This window comes from Choloepus didactylus, chromosome 19 (genome assembly GCF_015220235.1).
Source record: "Choloepus didactylus isolate mChoDid1 chromosome 19, mChoDid1.pri, whole genome shotgun sequence".
Taxonomy (NCBI): domain Eukaryota; kingdom Metazoa; phylum Chordata; class Mammalia; order Pilosa; family Megalonychidae; genus Choloepus; species Choloepus didactylus.
In genome coordinates this window covers 40,980,802-40,995,257 of record NC_051325.1, presented here as the reverse complement: position 1 = coordinate 40,995,257, position 14,456 = coordinate 40,980,802, and the positions used below count along the sequence as shown (strand labels likewise).

General features: G+C 38.4%; 1 protein-coding gene across 2 annotated transcripts in view; it reads left to right on the top strand.

Annotated features, from left to right (window-relative positions):
* Positions 1–14,456, top strand: part of MROH8 (maestro heat like repeat family member 8) — a 116,454-nt gene that overhangs the window by 80,395 nt on the left and 21,603 nt on the right. The gene's annotated exons all lie outside the window — the stretch shown is intronic.

Here is a 14,456-nt window from a genome sequence, read left to right as displayed (position 1 = left end):
ATTTCTTCTTTATGCTCTTCTAGTGTCTTCTTCATGTCCTTTATATCCTGTGCCATGCTCTTGTTGTTTGACTTTAGTTCTTTGATTAATTGCTCCAAGTACTGTGTCTCCTCTGATCTTTTGATTTGGGTGTTTGGGTTTGGTTATCCATATCATCTGGTTTTATCATGTGCTTTAAAATTTTCTGTTGTTTTTGGCCTCTTGGCATTTGCTTTACTTGATAGGGTTCTTTTATGATATATAGGATTATTCAAGGACTAATCTCTAATTTATCAGATCTATAGCTTGGTGGCATACACTTTTTCTAACTAATCAGCAGATGGCATCCGTGAGTCACCTATTCCCCTCAAGTCAGTTCTCCCCAACTTTGCCTTTGTGGTGTGTGGGGGTCTGATTCTTGTGGGGTCCAATTGGTGCAACAAGTTCAGGTGTGTTGTTGGTGCTGTCTGCCCTGAATGTGGGGCATGTGTCTGAGCAGTTAGGGAGGCAGGGCAGCATTAATAATCAAACCTCCTAGGTGTTCCTGGAGATTTAAGGGTGTTGCAAGAGTCTAAACCTTCATTTCAGTCTTGCCACAGATTGTCTCTGCTGCTGACCCACATGTCTTTGGTATTGGTGTATGGTCCCTGGGATTTCCAAGTGGGTCCCTCGTCTAAGCCATGCCCTTCTAGGGCCTCTGCTGAGGGAAGGTTGTGCACGTCACAAGTGCACGCTGTCCCTCCAGGGAAGTTCTGGGCCACCAGGCCATGTAGGTGCATTCCCAGCCTGCTGTAAGGATGGCTGTATGGGGTGTGTTAATTTCCCCCTTTTTGCACAGCTCCGCCTTCCCAGCTCCAGGACAGTTAGATGTGGGTGCACAAAAGGCTATTGTCCACACCCGACACTGTGGCATGTGTGTGTGTGCCACTGGAAACACCCCCTGTCACACTGGGTTTCGTGGCGTGGCTCTGGGCTGGGGCCCCGGCGCCAGGCAGGAGCGTGCCCAGCCCACCGGGAAGATGGTTGCAAGTGGTGTGGTTTTTTTCCCCTTTTGGCTAACCCTCTGCCTGCCTCGCTCCAAGACAATTAGCAGCAGGTGCACAAAAGGCTATCTTCCACACCAGATATTGAGGCATTTGCACAGCCTGTTTCTGCCGCGCTTCACTGTGTGGTTCTCACTGCCGTATCTACAGCCACTTTTGGTTTTTTTTTTAAAAAGAACTAGTCCGCCTCCAAACGCCAACCCTTGGTTTCCCTGCACTGCAGCATGGCTGCTGGATATTCAGTGGCTTACTCACTTGTTTCAGAATGCAGACTCCTGGTTTCACCAAGTTCATGGTCCCTATGGATTTAGCAGACCTTGTCCATCTGGTGCATCGCTGGAACTGGTGTTCTGGGTCACTTTCTGGCTGTTATCTAGTATTTTTCATGGAGGTGTTTTTTTGCCCTGTCTCTCCTAGCTGCCATCTTAGGTTCTCCAGTAGCCTTGATTCTTGAAGACAAGTGTGTATGTGTGTGTGTATGTATGAATACATATACTTATGTCTTACACAGTGTGATTGAGTGATTGTGAAAACCTTGTGGCTCAATTTCCTGTATCCAGTGTATGGACAGATGAGTAGAAAAATGGGGACAAAGAAAGTAGAATAATGGGGGATGGGTTGTGTTCTAGCTTGCTAATGCTGCTGGAATGCAAAACACCATAAATGGATTGGTTTTTATAAAGGGGGTTTATTTGGTTACACAGTTACAGTATTAAGGCCATAAAGTGTCCAAAGTAAGGCATCAACAATCGGGTATCTTCACTGGAGGATGGCCAATGGCGTCTGGAAAACCCCTGTTAGCTGGGAAGGCACATGGCTGGCATCTGCTCCAAGTTCTGGTTTCAAAATGGATTTCTTCCAGGATGTTCCTCTCTAGGCCACAGCTCCTCTTCAAAATGTCACTCTTGGGGCGTTTGTCCTCTCCTGGCTTCTCCAGAGCAAGAATCTGCTTTCAATGGCCACCTTCAAACTGTCTCTCATCTGCAGCTACTCTCTCAGCTTCCATGCGTTCTTCAAAGTGTCCCTCTTGGCTGTAGCAAGCTCACTTCTTCTGTCTGAGCTTATATAGTGCTCTAGTAAACTAATCAAGGCCCATGCTGAATGGGCGGGGCCACACCTCCATGGAAACTATCCAATCAGAGTTATCACCCACATTTGGGTGGGGCACATTTCCATGGAAGCAACCTAATCAAAACGTTCCAGCTTAATCCCCGCTAATATGTCTGCTCCTACAAGGTTGCATCAAAGAACATGGCTTTTTCTGGGGAACATAATATATACAAACTGGTACAGGTTGTTTTGGGTATTCTATTTTACTTTTATTTTTATCTTATTCTATTCCTATTTTTTTAGTGTAATGAAAATGTTCAAAAATTGATTGTGGTGATGAATGAACAACTATATGATGATACTGTGAACAAATGATTGTACACTTTGGATGATTGTATGGTATGTGACTCTATCTCAATAAAATTGCAAGGAGAAAAAAATCCTTAATATTGTCACTGGGTCATGCAAATATGTGAAAAATGGCAATTCTCTTATTTGAAAATGAGATAAACTGAGAAGTATATTTTAGTTGTTTACTGTAATAGATAGTTAGTTCCTTTAAAGCCAGTAATATTTTATTACATTTTGATTTTTTTCTCTACTTTATTTATTTAATATATTTTTTATTATGATTGTTCACATACCATACAATTATCCAAAAACTCATAGTGTGCAATCAGTTGCCCCCCATACCATCATACAGCTGTGCATCCATCACCACAATTAATTTCTGCTCAATTTTTAGAACATTTTCATTACTCCAGAAAAGAAATAAAGACAAAGAAGAAAAAAAAAAAAAAAGGAAACTCACATCCTCCCATATCCCTAACCAACCCCTCTCCATTGTTGACTCATAGTATTGGTGTAGCACATTTGTTACTGTTTACAAAAAAAATGTTGAAATACTACTAACTGTAGTATATAGTTTGCAATAGGTATATTTTTTTTCCTGTATACCCCTCTATTAATAACTTCTAGTTGTAATGTCATACATTTGTTCTGGTTCATGAAGGAGATTTCTAATATTTGTACAGTTAATCTTGGACATTACCCATCACAAAGTTTACTGTTTTATACATTCCCATCTTTCAACCTCCAACTTTCTTTTTGGTGACAAAAATGAGTCTGAGCTTCCCCCTTCCACCACATTCACGCACCATTCAGCACTGTTAGTTATTCTCATGATGTGCTACCATCACCTCTGTTCATTTCTAAATATTTAAGTTCATCCTAGTTGAATGTTCTGCTCATAGTAAGCAACTGCTCCCCATTCTTTAGCCTCATTCTGTATCTTGGTAACTTGTATTTCATGTCTATGAGTTTACATATTATAATTAGTTCCTGTCAGTAAGACCCTGCAATATTTGTCCTTATGTGTCTGGTTTATTTCACTCAGTATATTGCCCTCGAGGTTTCATCATCAACCCATTTTTTTTAAGATGGTTTTGTTCACATGCCTTACATTCCATCCTAAGTAAACAATCAATGGTTCCCTGTATAGTCACATATTTATGTGTTCAACACCCTCGCCACTATCTATATAAGGACATCTACATTTCTTCCACAAAACAGGAGGAAGAGTCAAAGAAGGTAGAGAGGCAAAAGAAAAAGAAAAAAGAAAGAGAGAAACAAACAAACAAAAAACATGACAGCTAGGAAGCAGCAAAAGGAAAGATAACCTTAGATCAAAGTAGAATAAAGAGTCAGACAACCCCACCAATGCCAAGAGTCTCACACCCCTCCACTATGTCCCCCTCTTATCTGCATTTACTTTGGTATATTGCCTTTGTTACATTAAAGAAAGCATAAAACAATGATTTTGTTAATTATAGTCTCTAGTTTATGTTGATTGTATTTTTCCCCCAATACCTCCCTATTTTTAACACCTTACAAGGTTGACATTCATTTGTTCTCCCTCATGAGAAAACATATTTGTACATTTTATCACAATTGTTGAACACTCTAGGTTTCACTGACTTATACAGTCCCAGTCTTTGTCTTTCCTCTTTTCTTCTGGTGTCCCACATGCTCCTCACCTTCCTCTTTCAACCACATTCATGGTTATCTTTGTTCAGTGTACTTACATTGCTGTGCTACCATCACCCAAAATTGTGTTCCAAACCTCTCATTCCTGTCTTTTTCTGTCAGTCTGTAGTGCTCCCTTTAGTATTTCCTGTAGGACAGGTATCTTGTTCACAAACTCTCTCATTGTCTGTTTGTCAGAGAATATTTTGAACTCTACCTCATCTTTGAAGGACAGTTTTGCTGGATGTAGGATTCTTGGTTGGCGATTTTTCTCTTTCAGTATCTTAAATATATCACGCCACTTCCTTCTTGCCTCTATGGTGTCTGCTGAGAAATCCGCACATAGTCTTATTGAGCTTCCTTTGTATGTGATGGATCGTTTTTCTCTTGCTGCTTTCAGGATTCTCTCTTTGTCTTTGATGTTTGATAATCTGATTATTAAGTGTCTTGGCCTCAGATCTATTCTGTTTGGAGTACACTGCACTTCTTGGATCTGTAATTTTATGTCTTTCAAAAGAGATGGGAAATTTTCATTGATTATTTCCTCTAGTATTGCTTCTGCCCCTTTTCCTTTCTCTTCTCCTTCTGGGACACCAAAGACACATACATTCTTGTACTTCATTTTGTTCTTAAGTTCCTGGAGATGTTGCTCATATTTTTCCATTCTTTTCTCCATCTGCTCCTTTGCATGTAGGCTTTCAGGTGTTTTGTTCTCCAGTTCCTGAGTGTTTTTTTCTGCCTCTTGAGATCTGCTGTTGTATGTTTCCATTGTGTCTTTTGTCTCTTGTGTTGTGCCTTTCATTTCCTTAGATTCTGCCAGTTGTTTTTTCAAACTTTCGATTTCTGCCTTATGTACAACCAGTGTTTTCTTTATAGCCTTTATCTCTTTTGACATATCTTCTCTAAACTTTTTGAATTGATTTAGCATTAGTTTAAATTCCTGTATCTTAGTTGAAGTGTAAGTTTGTTCCTTTGACTGGGCCATAAGTTCATTTTTCTTAGTGTAGTTTGTAGTTTTCTGTTGTTTAGGCATCTGGCCTCCTTGGCCACCCCAGTCAGGTTTTCCCAGATGAGAGCAGGCTCAGGTCCCAGAAGGAGGAAATATTCAGTATCCGGTTTCCCTGATGGTGTGTCTTAGAGGATTGACACACCCTGTGCTTTTCTGCCCAGCAGGTGGCACCTGTCAGCCTGTCACTCCAGACTGGTGTAAGGAGGTGTGGCCCACGGCTCTCCTCCCCCAGTCTCTGGGGTCTGGCCCTGAGTGGAAGGCTGGTAATAGAGCTGGGCCCCACCTCTTTTCTCTTGAGACGCTTTGCCCCCTAGAGAGAAGTCATTTTGCCTATAAACAGGTTCTTTGTTTCTCTGACTCTGCTATCTCCACCCTTGTCTGGGTCAGAGTGCTGTGAGTTTAAAATGGCTGAGGCTTTCTCTACTGCAGAACACTGCAAACTGAAAATGGTTAAGGCTTTCTCCACTGAGCTTCCCAGGTTGACAAAGAGAAAGAGACAGAAAGCCCCCATCCATGGCCCCCAGATTCACCTGTCAGCCAGAGATAGCACCTAATCCTTTGGGCTCCCCGTCCCGAGACAGATACTCCCCTGACTCTCCAAGGTCAGTCGTCTCCAATAGCCTCTGCCTAATTGTTGGGGATTCACAGTCTGTATTGAGTGGTTAACATTAAAACCCCATTTGGAGCTGGGCTGAGGTATATTCACTTGTTTAGGGAGTGCTGCCCTCTAGCACTGCCAGACTTCCATGAGGGAGGGGCTCTCAGCTCTTGGCTCTCGGCTCAGGTCCGCAGTTTTTACTTACAGATTTTATGCTGCCATCTTGGGCATTCCTCCCAATTCAGGTTGGTGTATGATGAGTGGACAGTCACATTTGTCTCCTCACAGTTATTCCAGGTTATTTACTTGTTGTTTCTGTTGTTTATTAATTGTTCCAGGGGGACTAACTAGCTTCCACTCCTCTCTATGCCACCATCTTAGCTCCTCTACATTTTGATTTTAATATAAATAAATAACTGAAAGTTAAAAAAAAAGACGTCAGTACTACCCAAAACTAATTATAGATTTAAGGCAGCCCTAATAGAAGTTCCAACAGCCTTATCAGAAATGGAAAAGCCAATCATGAAATTTATATGGAAGCTAAAGCTAAATAGCTAAGGCCATCTTGACAAAGAAGAATGAAGTTAGAGGACTCACACTTCCTGATATTAAAACTTATGACAAAGCCAAAATAATCAAAACAGCCTGGTAACAGTACAAGGACAGACATATAGAACAATGGAATCAAATTGAGAGCTCAGAAATCAACCTTTGCATTTATGGCCAACTGATTTTTGACAAGATGGCAAAGACCACTCAATTGGGAAAGGATTATCTTTCCAACAAATGGTACTAGGAAAACTGGTTATCCATTTTAAAAAAGAAGAAGTAGGACCCCTACCTCACATATATACAAAAACCAACTCAAATGGATCAAAGACCTCAATATAAGAGTAGAACTATCAAACTCCTAGAAGAAAATGTAGGGGAGCATCTTTAGGACTTTGTGTTAGGCACTGGTTTCTTAAACTTTACACCCAAAACACAAACAACAAAAAAAAAAAAAAAAAAATGGGACCTCATCAAAATTTAAAACTTCTTTTCTTCTAAGGACTTTGTAATGAAAATAAAACAACAACCTACATAATGGGAGAAAATATTTAGAAACCACATATATGATAAAGGATCAATGTTCTGAATATATAAAGATGTCCTTCAACTTAACAACAAAAAAGACAAACACTCCAATTGAAACATGGGCAATAGTGTTAGACATCTCTCCAAAGAAGATATACAGGTGGCTAGAAAGCACATGAAAAGATGCTCCTCATAGCCATCAGGGAAATGCATATCAAAACCACAATGAGAGAGACTTTTGGGAAGATGGTAGAGCTAACTTCTCCACCATGGAATAACTAGAGAAAAGGCATAATGAAGGGGATAGCAGTTTCAGGGTACAAATGGCCAGAGAGGGACTTCTACATTATACAGGGAGGACCTGGATGAAAAAGTGGAGACATTATGACTGAAATGATGGGATGAATTTATTTAATCGTGACTGCCTCTGGGCAATAGATGTTTCTACAATATTAGTGGGAGACTTCAATACACCACTGTCTTCTACAGAAAGAACAACCAGACAGAGGATCAATAAGGAAATAGAGAACATGAACAATCTGATAAATAAACTAGACCTAATAGACATATACAACTCATTGCATCCCAAAACACCAGGGTATACATTCTTCTCTAGTGCTTTTGGATCATTCTCTAGGATAGATCATATGCTGGGGTCCAAAACAGGTCTCAATAAATTTAAAAATATTGAAATTATTCAGAGCACTTTCTCTGATCATAATGAAATGAGAAGCTGGAAATCAGTAAACACCAAAGAAACAGACTTTCACAAATATATGGAGGTTAAACAACAGTCTTTAAAAATCAGTTGGTCAAAGAATAAGTTGCAAGAGAAATTGGTAAATATTCGGAGATGAATGAAAACAAGAGTGCAACATATAAAATCCTGTGGGATGCAGCAAAGGCAGTGCTGAGAGCAAAATTTATAGCTCTAAATGCATACATTAAAAAGGAGGAGAGCTAAAACCAAAGGCCTAACTCAACAAATGAAGAAGCTAGAGAAAAAACAGCAAACTAAGCCTAAAACAAGTAGAAGAAAAGAAATAACAAAAATTAAAGCAGAAGTAAATGAACTAGAGAAAAATAAAAACAATTTTAAAAAGTTGATTCTTTGAGAAGATCTATAAGATTGACAACCCCTTAGCTAGACTGACAAAGCTGAAGAGAGGGAAGATGCAAATAAACAAAATCAGAAATGAGAGGTGGGTCATTACCATGGATTCCAAAGAAATAAAAACAATCCTAAGGATACTATGAACAGCTGTTTGCCAACAAACTGGACAACTTAGAGGAAATGGACAATTTCCTAAAACACAGGAACAACATATACTGACTCAAGAAGATATAGAAGACCTCAACAAAGCAATCACAAGTAAAGAGATTCATCAGTCATCAAAAACCTGATAAAGAAAAGCCCAGGGCCAGATGGCTTCACAGGGGAATTTTACAAACATTCCAAAAAGAACTAACACCATTCCTGCTCAAACTCTTTCAAAAAATTCTTTGAAAAGGAACACTGCCTAGCTCATTTTATGAATCTAACATCACTCTATTTCAAAACCAGATAAAGATATTATAAGAAAGAAAAACTACAGGTCAATCTCCCTAATGAATATGGAGGCAAAAATTCTCCACAAAATAATTGCAAATCGAATCCAGTGGCACATTAACAGAATTATACACCACGAACAAGTGGGGTTCATTCCAGGCATGCAATGGTGGTTCAACACAAGAAAATCAATCAATGTAATACAATACATTAACAAATTGAAAGGGAAAAATCACATGATCATCTTATTGACACCGAAAAAGCATTCAACAAACTTCAGCATCCTTTTCTGATAAAAGCAATTCAAAAGATAGGAATCAAAGGAAATTTCCTCAATATGATAAAGGGCATATATGAAAAACCCACAGCCACCATCATACTCAATGGTGAGAGACTAAGATCGGGAATCAGACAAGGATGCCAACTGTCATCACTATTATTCAACATTGTGCTGGAAGTTCCAGCTAGAGGAATTAAGCAAGAAAAAGAAATGAAAGATACCCAAATTGGAAATGAAGAAGTAAAAAATTATCTTTACTTGCAGATGACATGATCCTATATTTGGAAAATCCCAAGAAATCGATGACAAAGATACTAATAAACAATTCAGCAAAGTGGGAGGATACAAGATTAATGTGCAAAACTCAGTAATGTTTCTATACACTAGTAGTGATCTAACCAAGGAGGCAATTAAGAAAAAAATTCCATTCACAATAGCAACTAAAAGAATCAAATATCTAGGAATAAACTTAACCAAGGGTGTAAAGGACCTCTACACAGAAAACTACAAAACATTGGTAAAAGAAATCAAAGACCTAAATAGATGGAAAGACATTCAATGTTCATGGGTAGGAAGGCTAAATGTAGTTAAGATGTCAGTTCTACCCAAATTGATCTACAGATTCAATGCCATATCAATCTACCTCTTGATACCTTAATTTGGACAGTTTCATGGCCTTAGAACTGTAAATTTGCAACCTAATAAATCCCCATTGAAAAAGCCAACCCATTTTTGGTAAATTGCATTCCGGTAGCTTTAGCAAACCAAAACAGATGGAAACAATCCAAGTGTTCATCAATAGACAAATAGGTGAACAAAATGTGGAATATATATATGATGGAATATCATACAGTAGTAAGAAGGAATGAGGTCCTGAAGCATGTGACATCATGGATTAACCTTGAGGACATGATGCTTAGTGATATAAGCCAGACACAAAAGGAGAGATATTGTATGATTTCACTAAAATAAACCCCTAAAAAATGTAAATTCAGAGTCTTAAAATGTAGAATATAGGGGACCTAGAGATAGAAGCTAGAGAACAGGGAGAGGTTACCTTATTTGTACAGACTTGTTAATGAGGTTGAACTTAAATGTATGGAAATGGATAGAGGTGATGGAAGTCAATTAGTGGAATTATAGGTAATAGTACCAAATTGAAGGTGAATATGATTGAAGGGGTTGTTTAAAGTCATGTATCTCACCAATTAGCACTATAAACATAAGTAAGTTCTTGCATGAACTACTTCAAATGCATGACACATGCAAAAAGTTAATAATAATGGTATATGGGAAAAACTACATTTTGCATGCTATGGAATATATTTAACAGGAATACCTCACTAGTACCACACCAAAAGTAGGGGAAAATATTTGAGGGGGGCGGGAATAAGAGTTATGGGGTGTTTTAGGTTTTCTCTTTAGTGTGCATGTGTCTAGCTGTTATTTTTTTTCTTTGGAGTAATGAAAACTGTCTAAAATTGAGAGTGATGATTGTACAATTAAGTGAGGATTCATTGTTTATTTTCAATAAAATATATGTTGCATGAATATATCTCAATAAAATCTGTAGATTCTAAATAAATAAATAAACAGATTCAAATGCTATAGAAAATGTGAAGAGAGCGGTATACCTATTTCCCCAGTGTTGGTAGGGTCTCACAATGGTGCAGCTCCTCCAGAGGGTAATGTAGCAGATCTGCAGGAGGCTAAATATGGGGTCACCCTATGATTAGGCAGTCCTGTTACTAGGAATATACTTGGAAGAACGGAAAACAGGGACTCAATTAGACATTTATATACTGATGTTTAAGGTGGCATTATTCATGATAGCCAATGGATGGAGGTGGTCAAAGGGTCTATCAGTTGAGGAGCAGAAAGGCAAACTGTGGTGTATACATACGATAGAATATTGTACATCTACAGAAAGAAATGAAGTTGTGAGACAGGCATGCGATGAGATGGATGAACCTTAAGGGCATTATGTTGAGCAAAATAAGCCAAAAGGACAAATATTGTATATTCTCATTTAGAAAATCCTTATGAGAAAATTAGCGCCTAGATAGTAAGCTCTTATAGCAGTCACATTTATTCGTGAGCTTCCAGTGTTATTTCTAAATTCTGAGATGCTGTGCTCTATGTGTATAGCCTGGTATTTCCTTGGAACTTTGGGTACCTGTGTGACACCTAAGACTCAGTTAGGAGTCTGCAGCTCTGAAAGTCAGCATTACTCCATACAGCAACTGTTAATGAAGCTGAAAAGAGATCAGACTTCACACAGAGATATGAGCGATCTCGTTGGTATGGTGGTAAATCAGAATACAGAGTAAAGGATGCTATTGTCTGTGTTTTAAAACTTCAACTTCTGTGTGAGACCAAAGGAAGTGATGTTTATTTTGTTCAAAATTTAAATTTTCTGTAACACACAATCTAACTTAACCTGTCTGGCCAGTTAACCTAGAATAGGGAATGAGATCTTGTGATTCTCTATTGCTTAATGTAATACCCTGATACATTCCAAATTCTCTATTGCCTAATGTAATACCCTGATACATTCCAAAGTATGTTGGGAAGATAACAAAAAAGTATTGCAAAGTGCCTTGAGGGACTGGAGAAAAAAATATGGAACTACTAAACTTCCCCACTTGGAATATTTCTGATACTCTCTCAAGCCAAGCCCTCAATCTTGAGGCCTGCTCTTATAAAACTTATTTCTGTAATGGGGAAGCTAAGCCTACCTATATTTATGCCTAAGAGTCACTTCCAGAGAACCTCTTTTGTTGCTCAGATGTGGCCTCTCTCTTTAAGCCCAGCTCTGCAAATAAATTCATTACCCTCCCTGCTACGTGGGACATGACTCCCAGGGGTTTAAGTCTCCCTGGCAATGTAGAACATGGCTCCCAGGATGAGCCTGGCCCTGGCATCATGGGATTGACAATGCTCTCTTGGCTAAAAGGGGGAAAATAAATGTAACAAAATAAGTTTTCCATGGCTAAGAGATTTCAAATAGAATCGAGAGGCTATTCTGGAGGTTACTTTTATACAGTCAACTAGATATTGTAAATTGCCAAAGTATGCCAAGCCCCAACCAACTGTATTCTTGAAAGCCCTAAAGAATACCCAAGGTTCTTGTTGAGACTCTATAAAAGTTTCACTCACTAAATTTATTTTTCAGAAACTTTAAACCTCCAGATTGAGCCTATGCCAGATAAGCCCTGAAACCCAGAGGTATCAGTCTCTGCAAGAACAACCAGTTGCATCCCCCTACCCTATAATGTTGACACTCCTTTTCAACATGAAGAAGTTAGAATGGTCATTGCCCAAATATCCCTGAAAATTGAGAGAATGATCAAATGAGAGGGAGAAGTTGTAACAGTGAAGATAGGAGTTAAATGATTGTGACCACTAAATCATTATATAGATATTTCTTTTTGTCTCTAATGTATTAGGACAGCTAGAAGGAAATAGTGAAATTGTGGAACTGTAACCCATACTATACTGTGAAATTTGCTCTATAAGTACTTGTTAAACTGTATTTTGAAATTTTTCACTTTTCTGCATATATGTTATATTTCACAATAGGAAATGTTTAAAAAAAACACAATGAGATATTTTACACCTATTAGAATGGCTGCTATTAACAAAATAGAAAATAGCAAGTATTGGAGAGAATGTGGAGAAATAGGAACACTCATTCATTGCTGGTGGCAACGTAAAATGGTGCCACCACTGTGGAAGACAGTTTGGCTGTTCCTCTGAAATTTTAAGTATAGAACTACCATATGAGCCAGCAATCCCACTACCAGTTATATACTCAAAAGAAATGAAAGCAGGTACTCTAGCAAATATGTGCACACTGATGTTCAAAGCAGCATTATTCCCAATTATCAAAAGAAGGAAACAACCCAAGTGTCCATCATCCATTGAATGGATGAATAAAACTGGTATATACATACAAGTGAATATTATTCAGCCATAAAAAGATTGGTACATGTGACAACATGGATGAACCTGGAATACATCATGTTGCGTGAAAAAAGCCAGACACAAAAGGACAAATATTATATGATCTCACCGATGTGAAACACTTACAAGAAGCAAATTAATAGAGTCAGAATGAGGTGGGGACAGAGAATGGGAAGTTAAGGCTTGAAATGTACAGGGTTCTGATTTATATTGATGGAAATGTTTTTTTTAAATTCAGTTTTATTGAGATACATTCACATACCATACAATCGTCCATGGTGTACAGTCAACTGTTCACAATACTATCATATAGTTGTGCCTTCATCACCCCAATCCATTTTGAATATTTTCTTTACACCAGAAAGAGTAAGAATAAGAATAAAAAACAAAAGTAAAAAGGAACATGCTGCTCATCCTTCCCATCCCACCCCAATCTCCATTTAGTCCCTGTTCCCATTTTTCTACTCATCCATCCATACACTGGGTAAAGGGAGTGTGATCCATAAGGTATTCACCATCACACTGTCACCCCTTGTAAGTACTTAGTTATACAATTGTCTTCAAGAGTTAAAGCCACTGGGTTGGAGTTTGATAGTTTCAGCTATTTACTTCTAGCTATTCCAATTCACTAAAACTTAAAAAGGGATATCTATATAGTGCATAAGAATGTCCACCAGAGTGACCTCTCATCTCCATTTGAAATCTCTCAGCCACTGAAACTTTATTTTGTTTCATTCTACTTCCCCCTTTTGATCAAGAAGATGTTCTCATCCCTCAATCCCACAATGCTGGGTCCAGGTTCATCCCTGGGAGTCATATCCTGTGTTGCCAGGGAGATTTACATCCCTGGGAGTCAGGTCCCACGTAGCGGGGAGGGCAGTGAGTTCACCTGCCAAGTTGGCCTAGCTAGAGAGAGAGGGCCACATCTGAACAACAAAGAAGCACTCACAGGGAGACTCTTAGGCACAATTATAAGCAAGTTTATCCTCTCCTTTGCAGCAAGGAATGATGGAAATGTTTTGGTAATGGATGATAGTAATGATAGCACAACATTGTGAACACAATTATACAATACTTAAATATATATCTGAATGTGATTAAAGGGGGAAATGTTAGATTGTATATATAGTAAAAATAAAAATTTTAACAAAATATCCATGGAACTACACTACACAGTGATCCGTAAACTAAACCATGGATTTTTTTTTTTATTATTAAATTCAGTTTTATTGAGATATAGTCACATACCATAGAGTCATCCATGGTGTACAATCAGCTGTTCACAGTACCATCATATAGTTGTGCATTCATCACCCCAATCTATTTTTGAACATTTTCCTTACACCGAAATCATTCCACCTATCCCACCCTATTTTCCATTTAGTTTTTGTCTCCATTTTTCTACTCATCCATCCATATACTGTATAATAAACCATGGATTTAAATTAACAGTATAATTATAAAAATATGCTATCATTAATTGTAACAAATATTCGACACCAATGTAAGCTGTTGGTGGTGGGGTGGTATATGGGAATCCTGTATGTTTTGCATGATTGCTTTGTAAACTCACAGCTTCTCTAATATAAAGAAAAAAAGGCACTACTTCCTTTTTACTCTCTTTCCTCAATGGAAGCAAGTAACTTCTGGCCTTCATTGACTACCCTGTTAGTGTGGTAACAACAATACATTGTTATTCCTTCTATATTCCTCAATGTCTAATTTTTGGTGCTAATTAAAGAATAAAAATTTTTCATATGACTCCCTTTATATACATGATCTCTCTCGAGGCCCTAGAGTCCTTCCTTAGTGTCTTGTTTCCTGGAGAGAATTGCTAATGCAGGGGTTCTTAACACCAGGGGTGCCAATGGGATGTGAAC